The following is a 6,950-nucleotide window of genomic DNA, read 5'->3' on the forward strand; positions in this document are numbered from 1 at the left end:
GTAGAAGGTCAGCAAAAAAGAGGAAGACCCTCAACGAGATGGACTGACACAGTGGCTGCAACAATGAGCTCAAGCATAGCAATGATTGTGAGGATGGCGCAAGACAAGGCAGCATTTCGTTGTGCTGTGCATAGGGTCACTATGAGTCAGAACTGACTGGATGGCACCTAAGAACAACAACAAGAGTCATTGTAAGGTAATGAGAGAACCCATGCTAGGTGTGGGATGTAATAATTGACCATTAAGCGATAGCGTTCTTTCTTGCCTGTGTACAACGGACACTCAGAAAATATTTGTCCATCTGAGAATCTCTTGAATAAATAAATCAAGAAGGAGGACTATTGGGGCCCAACATGGGATCTGACTATAAAATTAATATTGAGATTTTATGTGATTCGCAATTTATCTCTGAGGAGAATTCTAGCAGAAGAGAGGAAAACTGTCGGGAGCAGCACAGCACATTAGAATAAGTGCTCTGCTTCCCAGGGTGACCGCGTCAAAGGACAACAGTCATTTGGAGACATGACACCACATGTTTCATTTTTTTTGTAATGTAGTTCCTTTCCTTTGTGGCCACCTCAGAAATGAACAATTTGGTTTTCTCAACCTCTCTATTTTCTGCTCACTCTTGGTTGACTTGTCAACGATCACCTAAAAACCAAAACCAAACCCATTGCCGTCCAGTCAATTCCACCTCCTGGGTCCTGATAGGACAGAGTAGAGCTGCCCCATACGGTTTCCAAGGCTGTAATCTTTACGGAAACAGGCTGCCACATCTTTTTCCCATAGAGCAGCTGGTTTGTTCAAACTACTGACCTTTCAGTTAGCAGCTGAGCTGCTTAACCACTGCGCCACCAGAGCTCCTTAATGACCACCTATAGGGTCGCTATGAGTTGGAATCGACTCGATAGCAACAGAATGACCACTTAAGTGGCTCAAATCAGGCAGAAAGACTGGAAGATTCAGAAACATCTGGATGGACCATCTACCTCTTAACTTCTCCTTAAGTAAAAATCAACAACTGTATGGGAGAAGCCATCTTTTATTACTTGCAGCTAAAAACATCTTAACTGATACAAACACAAGAAGTACTTTTACCCACTTCTTTTGTAACCAGGAATCTGGTTAAGGCTAAAGCATGTGCTTTGGGGTGTCCAAAGGGAAAGCAGGGTTAAGGAGTGACGGAAAGAGCATTTGTGACCAATGTGCTAAAGTACACAGAACTCTTGCTACATACTGGGCACTATTCTAAACACTTTCTGTGTTTAATCTCACAGACAAAAGCAAACCCATTGCCATCAAGTCAAATTCTGGCTCATACAGACCCTATAGGACACAGTAGAATTGCCCCATAAGGTTTCCAAGGCTGCAAATCTTTAGGGAAGTAGACTGCCATATCTTTCACCCACAGAGTGGCTGGTGGGTTCAAACTGCTGACCTTTCGGTTAACAGCCAAGCTCTTTAACCACTGAGCAACCAGGGCTCATGGTCCTTATAAAATTCCTGTGAGGCAAACAGACATTACAGACCTAAAGTGCAGAAGGGAGTCGCTGTTTGTTAATGCTCTCGGCTGCTAACTGAAAGGTTGGCGGTTCGATTCCACCCAGAGGTGTCTCGAAAGAAAGGCCTAGTGATCTACTTTCACAAATTAGCCATTGAAAACCATATGAAGCACAGTTCTACTCTGAGACTTGTGGGGTCTCCATGAGTCAGAATCGACTCCATGGCAACTGGAAAAAAAACACACAGAAGAGGAAAAGAAATGACAGAAGGTCACACAGCCAGCACTGTGAAGGCAGGTTTGAAGGCAAACAGCTGGGCTGTAGGGCCCGCCTGCTCTATCACTACCCTCTTTGGCCTCCGTAGTAGCAGCAGGTGCCCCGGCTGCCATCATTTTGGGGCCAGTCTGGCCCGAAAGTGTCCACACCCTTCATTTTGGTTTCAGTCTTTGAGAGAAAAATGAAGACAAGTCATAGAAGGCAGAGAATGGCCTCTCCCGTCCCTCAAGCCCACATTTTCCTCTAGTAACTGTCTCGCTTCCTCTCTGCCTCTAAGCTGCATCCCTCTGACCTCCCGGGCTTCCCCCAGCCTTGCCGGGCTCCCCGTCTCTCTTCCCTCTCTGCTGCTCTGTATCTCCACCTGCCTGCTTCCCTTCCTGCCCTCTGTGTGCGGGCCAGGTAGCCTCTCCCTCTGCCCAGGGCCAAGCCCACGGTGCTCTTCTAAATCCCCACTGCCAGTGTTCTTTTTGGAAATGTGTTCCACCATCAGATATCTTCTAAAGATAACGCAGATGGGTTGAGAAGAAAAATAAAAGTAACTGAACATAATTAGAAAAAGCTACCCTTACTGTATAAATAAATAAAATAATGGCAATCTTATAGACTGAATTGTGTCCCCAAAAAACATTTGTTGAAGTCCTAACCCCTGGACTTCACCCCTGTGAACATGATCTTGTTTGGAAATAGGGTCTTTGAGGGTATTATCAGTTACCACCGGGTCTTAACCCTTTTCGTGGTATCACACAGAGCCACAGAGGGAAGTCGGCCTTGTCAAGACTGAGGCAGAGATTGGAGCAGGCCACCAGAAGCCAGGAGAGAGGCATGGGGCAGATTCGCTCTCAAAGCCTTAGAAACAATCGACACACTGATATCCTGATTTTGGACCTGCAGCCTCCAGAACAATAAGGCAATAAATTTCTGCTCTTATAAACCACCCACTTTATGGTACTTTGTAACAACAGCCTTAGGAGACTAATTCATGCAACAATGCCCAATTTTTAAAAATTTATTTCAGTTCTGTACACTTATGAGGCTTATTAACACAAATATTATCACCAAGACAGATGTCCTCTTTTATTAAAAGAAATGTCCACTAATAAAGCAGTAATGGATTTAGTGTATTCCTTTCCGAGGACAGTCAAGTTAATGGCATTTGTTCTTTTTCTAGCTAACAAAAGATAGTTGCTGTACCTTGGTCACATGATTACAACTCTTTGGTGACAATACACACAGATTAGATTAGATTGCTACCTGCTACCGTGAGCCTGGTACTGGGCTTTGGCACCAGGGAAACCAAATTGGTGGATAAAACAGAATCCCCAGCAGCTCACTTGGTGTTTTTTAAGGTGATAATAAATGTCCCTGGCAAAGTCCCTCCTGATGCCAGAAGACATTTTATCAACAATTATCAGTTGAGCAAAGGTGAAGGGGGTGGGGGGGCGCTGGTCATTTAGCAGCAGCAAGCTAGAACTCAACCGGGCTGTCTACCACTCCATGACCCTTGTAGTCACTGCTTCGCTTTTTGGAACTTCTTTCTTGCTTATCTCTGTGAGTAAACTCCTATTTATCCATCAAAACAGGCACAAAGAATGCCTCCTCGACTCCCCAAGACACAGTCGCTTTCTCCGCACTTTCCATTCTGTCTCATAGAATCACTTATCATTGCCTCCTTCGTTGTGTAATCATCGGTTTGCAACTTTATAAGGCTGAGAATTCACTTTATTCATCTTTGGAATCCTCATCCTCTCCCCACCCCGACCCTCAAGACACATAACACTGCAGCTGGCAAAAGGGGACATGTGAGGTCGGATGGATGGATAAAGAATGGAGAAATGCTAGGGGGTTACCATTGCTGAGAAACATTTATCCATGGAGTGTATCACTTTGCTCACAAACATTCCGAACTTTGGTCTCCTCTCCTCCTCTCCCCTCCTCACCCAAACTGTAAAGAGACATAAAGATGGAAAGAGGCTCGTCAATGATACAACATTCTTCCTTGGAGATTGCTTTTTGGCAGAGTAAAGCTTTTCAAAAGTGGGCTTCTTGGCTTTTGTACGGCAGAACAATTTTGCAAGTACCAATTGCGGTTATAAGAAAAGATTTTGCTGAGAAGTGAAATGCCTCCCATCAGTGCCTCAGACTGGTGACAATTTCTGTGCTGCCTTGAGAAAGAAAGAGATCTCCCCTGAGCATCAAGTACAATAACCTCCAGGTCCTCTTGCTCCATCTGTGGAGAAGTGGGCATGAAGAAGGCCTTGGCCCACGTCTTAGTCATCTAGTGCTGCTATAACAGAAATACCACAAGTGGATGGCTTTAACAAAGAGAAATTAATTCTCACAGTCTAGGAGGCTAGAAGTCTGAATTCAGGGCACTGGCTCCAGGGGAAAGCTTTTTCTCTGTCAGCTGTAGAGGAAGGTCTTTCCCTAGCCCAGGAGCTTCCCAGTGCAGGGACCTCGCTCTCGGCTCCTCTTTCTTGGTGGCTTGAAGTCCCTCTCCTCTCTTCTTGCTTCTCCCTTTTATATCTCAAAAGAGATTGACTCAAGATACAACCTAATCCTGTAGATTGAGTCCTGCCTCATTCTCATAACTGCCTCTAATCCTGCCTCATTAACATCATAGAGGTAGGATTTACAACACTTAGGATAATCATATCAGATCACAAAATGGTGGACAACCACACAATACTGGGAATCATGGCTTAGCCAGGTTGACACGTTTTTGGGGAACACAATTCCATCTATAATAGCCCATGAACCCCAAGGCTTACATAGAGGAAAGGATGGCCATAGTTTACCTCGGCAGCTCCTATTCCCTCTGCCCAGAATGCCCTTCCCCAATCCGTTTACCCACACCCTTAAGTCTCATCCTTATGGGAAAACACAAATTCCAAATGCTACCTCCTCTAGGAAGCCTTCTATGGGTCCTTCCAGACAGAATGAACCACCTTCTCCATTGTTTTCCCTAAAACTCTTTGTTTATGGCCCTATTCTACCCTGAGATAGAGTCATTTGTTAGCATGTTAGGCTCCCCCATTGGACAATAAGCCCTTGAGGTCAGGGACTGTATCTAATCATCTTTGTTCCCGCCACTCCTATTCACGCACATTCTCATTCTCTCTCTCTCACACTCCCCCGTCCTTGCATGACCCAGAACTTGGTGAAAAAGCACGCTGAGCAGCACAGGGACTCTCTTCCCAGCTTCCGTGAGTACGTGTAACTAATTTCCTCCAGTGCTCAAAGGTGAGAAGGGTTTCCAATTCTGAAACACAAATCCCGAGCTTAAGCACACCAACCCCGTCCCTTTTTATGCCACAAGGAGACAATCCACCCTCCTGGGGACACCCCTGCATTTTTCAAATTGACTTTGAAAATAAAATACTCGCATTTACAAAAATCAGAGTAGTTTCACTTTTGTGACCTTGCTTCATGAACATTTTTTTTTTGCTGACAATAATGTTTACTGGGACTCTTAGCATCATAGTATTAAAACTCCAGAGCCTCAGAGAAACGTCATCCACACCTGCCGTTTTGTAGGTGAGGAAACTGAGGCCCAGAAGGACAAGGTGACTTGCCCAAGGTCACTCAGCCAGGACTTGGGCCCAGACCCCTGATCCACAGAGCACGCTGCTCAGTGATGGGTCAAGAGTGCATTGGACAAGGATTTTTGTTTGTTTTGCTTTCAACTTCAAAAACAGAATTGAAAATTGCAAACGTTACGGCACTGTGGAGTCTCAGGAACAGACTAACAAAGTGGAAAAAAAGAAATTGAAGCAGAAGAGGCACCACTTCCCTTCAGGAGCCCCAGCGCGGTGCCCCGGGCTCAGGCTGGGTGCACAATAATGGTGTGCTCTGGTCTGTGGGGGCTCCCGCCCCAGCCCCGGCTGCCAGAAAGCGCCTGTTGCCGTCCATCCAGCTCTGTGGTTTGGACAGCTGGGCTTGCTTCTTAGGACATGTGGGAGTTTCCTGATACTCTGGGGTGGGCCAAAGGGAAGGAGCCGGTTTGATGCCTGTAATCTCGCTCTGCAGGACAGCCCAGCACCTGTGGTGAGGAGAGGCAAGGAGAAACAGAAAGAAAAGAAGATAAACTTGACAAAGGCACTTGTGTGTGTGGTTGCAGCTCTGGGCAGAGAAGCACGATAGCAAGGATGGGGTGGAGGAGGGGAGGCCGGGAGGCAGGGCCATGTGGAGATGGAGAAAAGGAAAGTGTCAGGGAGGCAGCTGGGGGCACGGCCACGTTGCTGCCACCCCTAACCAGAACCTCGAGTCGTTTATAGCTAGTAGACAGCAGGGTTGAAGAGCTTTATCCAGGTGTAAGTGAACGACAAACGGGAGAGTGACGACCCTCAGCTTCCTTCCCCACCTCCGTGGGCCTGGGATGGCTCCTGCCTCAGTGTACCCATGGGATGAGGCACATCTTCCAGCCCACATGGTGAAAGGGTGAGTGCACGAATGTGAGGGGGCATTCTGGGGACTGGAGGCCCTCCCTGGGCCTCATTCCTCACCCCGCCTCCCCACTCTCCTGCCGGCCCTCAGTCCAATCATCCACTTCCCACCTAGCATGCTTCTCCCAAGACACACAAGGGCCGGGAGTGGCCTCACTCACTGACCTCGGCAGAGATGGCCCCTTCTGAGACCCCTTCCTCTGCACAGCCAGCTCCTCACCCCCACCTCCCGCACTAAGCCTACTTGCTGGGACCTGTGATTCTGTTCCGGACAGCTCAGGGTCTCCTCTCTGCCCCACCGAGACGGTGTTCCCATGCGCGGGTGCTGCTCTCCTCACGCAGCGGGATGCGTTTACCCCAAGGCCCCTGTGCCCTTGAACACTGCACCGGCTGCACCTGGATTAAAGAAGACACCAATACACGGCTGGCCAGCCAGCCAGTGACAGGGCAGTCACCAAGACTGGCGCACCTGGGGGGCCCGCCTAATATTTGGCCAAAGACTTGTTCTTTGTTCAAATAAAAATGGAGGTATATTATTCTACCATAAAAATTAAAAGAAAAAAAAAAAGGTCGTGGGACCGTAAAGGAGCAGGTAGAAGAGGACGGTAAGTGGAAATTAGGGTGGAGGGAGAGCTGTAATTAGGGCTGAAAGAGCAGCTGCAGCGAGAGGCCTGCTCAGACAGCCTTTGTAGGTTCAAATGGACACCCTGGAAACGGGGTGGCCGGGGGC

Source organism: Elephas maximus, chromosome 1 (assembly GCF_024166365.1).
Source record: "Elephas maximus indicus isolate mEleMax1 chromosome 1, mEleMax1 primary haplotype, whole genome shotgun sequence".
Classification (NCBI taxonomy): domain Eukaryota; kingdom Metazoa; phylum Chordata; class Mammalia; order Proboscidea; family Elephantidae; genus Elephas; species Elephas maximus.